The following is a 2,899-nucleotide window of genomic DNA, read 5'->3' on the forward strand; positions in this document are numbered from 1 at the left end:
TATATATCTGAGGGTACTTTCTTTAATATCAATCCTAATCTACTAGTACAAGGGGTGCCTAGGATTCTCTTGCAATTTATTTTTGTTTTCATTTCTTATTGATGTCATAGAATAAACAATGCAGTTCTAGTTCAAATTAAGGTATAATGCCAGATCTACAAAATGGGAGTTTAAATTTTAACATCGTTAAGACCTGTTTCTAAAGGGGATTACTTTGAGTTTTAACTTCTTTTATGGTATATTTACTGTTTTTTTAAAAGATGATTGTTTTAAGTTTTTACATTGTTTGACATATTTATGGATTTTTTAAAATGAATTACTTTGGATTTTAACATCTTTTATATGGTATTTGCTAATTTCTAAAAATGGCTATTTTAAATTCCTACTGTTTTACATTGTATATTTTCTATTTTCTAAAGGGAACTTAAAGTTTTTCTAGCCATTTGCCATCAAGGTGCAAAGGCAGCTGACACTTTGTGATGACTAGACCTATGAAGCAGATGAAAATTTGCTGTACTCCAAGGCCAAAACATTACAAGAGACAAGCTACTACCAACACATAGTTACAACAGTGAGAGGTAAAAAGTAATAGTCTACTTGAATGAGAGGCTTGAGACACCACCTCTACTGGTCTTAACTCCTCCCCTTTCTACATTGTGATTCTAAGCCTGTTTTTTTCTGGAATAGAGTTATTTCCCTCTCTGATACTCAGATGCTCTATTTTTACATATGTTCCTGCCCCATCATTCCCTGAGTGGTTTCTAGTTATAATGTCAGGGTCATATTAATTATATTGGTAAATTGTCACATGCTGTTTGAGCTCACTGAGATGCTCACTCTGAAGATGGGATTGGCCTTCCCACTTCAGACTCAAGCCTATTATCTCAAGCTGTCTTCTTCAAGACTTTTCCAGGTTCAAGCTGGCCCCTTGACACTGTGACAAGGAGGAGAACAACAAAACAGCTTAAGAGTAAAGACACTATGCAGTTGAAAACAGCTATGGTGTAAATTAATTTCAACAGAAGGTATTACTGACTATAATAAAACTAGCTAATGGAATTATTTTCAGTACTATTTACATTTTATTTATTCTTAACCTAATCTGTTAATGTTTCCTTTTGTCCTTCCTATCTCCTCTGATTTATGTTCTTAGATTGACAAGGTTTTATTAACTTCCTTCAGTTATTTAGCTCTTAAAAAGGAAAAAGATGCTACCTCAAATCTATATGGAAACTTATCTCTTTCTTTAGACCACTAAACTGGTTAGGTAAAATCCTGTTAAATACCTTTTTTTGTTTTTAGTTTACTTTCATGGTGTTTTAAGATGTATTCATTTTTTCTATTTCAAAGGTGTTTTATGTTTTATTTTAAAAATGATAAACCAACCACATTCTCAACAAAGACTATATAACTAAATATGTATATACAGTCAACATAAATTTATGCTTCTTAAAATTAATTTACTTGGTATCATACTAATTTTTAAGTAAAATCTCATACAAACTAAAAATGTTAAATTAACACCAAAATTATTTTCAGCCAAAATATTCTCTCTTTAATCTACAACATGGTTCCTGGTACTAAAATATATGTTAATATTAAGTACCTCTCCCTCCCTCCCTCTCTCTCACCACTGCCCTTCTGGGGCTCTACCAAACCTCTACTAAACCACCGCCCTTCTGGGGCTCATCTTCCCTCAGCCTCTACTAAACCTCGGGATCAACTTGGTCCACAAACTTCCCTCCCTTCTGGCTCACTGCATTTTTTCTGCTTTTCTCCCATCCCATTCCTTGTACTTTGTCTCCATCTACTGGCTGGTCATGCCATGCTCTCATTGCAGGGCTTTCCACTCCTCTCGCTTGCCTTGAAATCACACATGTGTCGGAAACCCCTTTCCTTTCTCTGGACATAGGACACTATTTCCAGAGATAGGAACAAACACTACTTCCTGTCCAGGACAGGATCTTGCCTTTCCTCTCCCTGATGATCTAATTGAGGGACGCCACCTTCTAGGACTTGGAAATAACTCAAATAATAACTCAAACCTGAGCAACAAATAAAAGGACGTTTTGTTTTGATGCCTGGTTCTCCTCGCTCTCGTTTTGGAAATAAGTCAAAAATAATAATTTGAACCCAAGCTACAAATAAAAGGAAGCTTTGTTTTGATGACTGGTTCTCCTCTCTCTCATTTTGTGTGACCAATGCCAAACCCCTTTTCCTCCTACTCCCTCCCCATCTCTCTCTATTCCTCATCTGCTGTGTTTTCCTGCCTCGACCCATGATCCTGCTTGCACTCCCTTTGGAGAGAGGATTTTTTTTGTCTCCAATCTGCTTGGTTCTGTCTCTACCTCCTACCAACTTGCTGGGTTCTTTCTCTATCTCCTCTTCACTCTGTACTTAATTTGTCACTATGGGAAACACCCACTCAGGGTCTCAGGGTCTCACACCTTTTGCTTGTCTTTTTAAATCCTTGAAACTACTAGAACTTTCAGATACAATCAGGCCAAAATGCCTGAAGTTTCTGCGTATCACTGCCTGGCCTCTGTATGAGTTAGATAATAACTCTGTTTGGCCAGACACTAAAACCTTAAACTTCAATATTTTGAGAGATTTAGAAAATTTCTGCCATTGTAAAGGCAAACGGTCCAAATTACCATACATCCAAGCTTTCTTTGATCTCTGTGCTACTCCCTTCTTCTGTTTCCCATGTTCTTCCCATCAGCTTCTTCTGGCTAAGATGGTTTCATGGGATCCCAACCTGCGAGGGGCCTCCGTCCCTCCTCCTCCTCCTTACCCCTCCACCTCAGCTTTTGATGCTACCATAGCCGATGAACTGCCTCTGATTAGGACCCACCCCAACCTCCTCCTGCTCCCCAGCCTGAGGCACAGCCAAGTCCTC

Source organism: Nannospalax galili, unplaced genomic scaffold (genome assembly GCF_000622305.1).
Source record: "Nannospalax galili isolate Female #2095 unplaced genomic scaffold, S.galili_v1.0 scaffold207, whole genome shotgun sequence".
NCBI classification, from domain to species: domain Eukaryota; kingdom Metazoa; phylum Chordata; class Mammalia; order Rodentia; family Spalacidae; genus Nannospalax; species Nannospalax galili.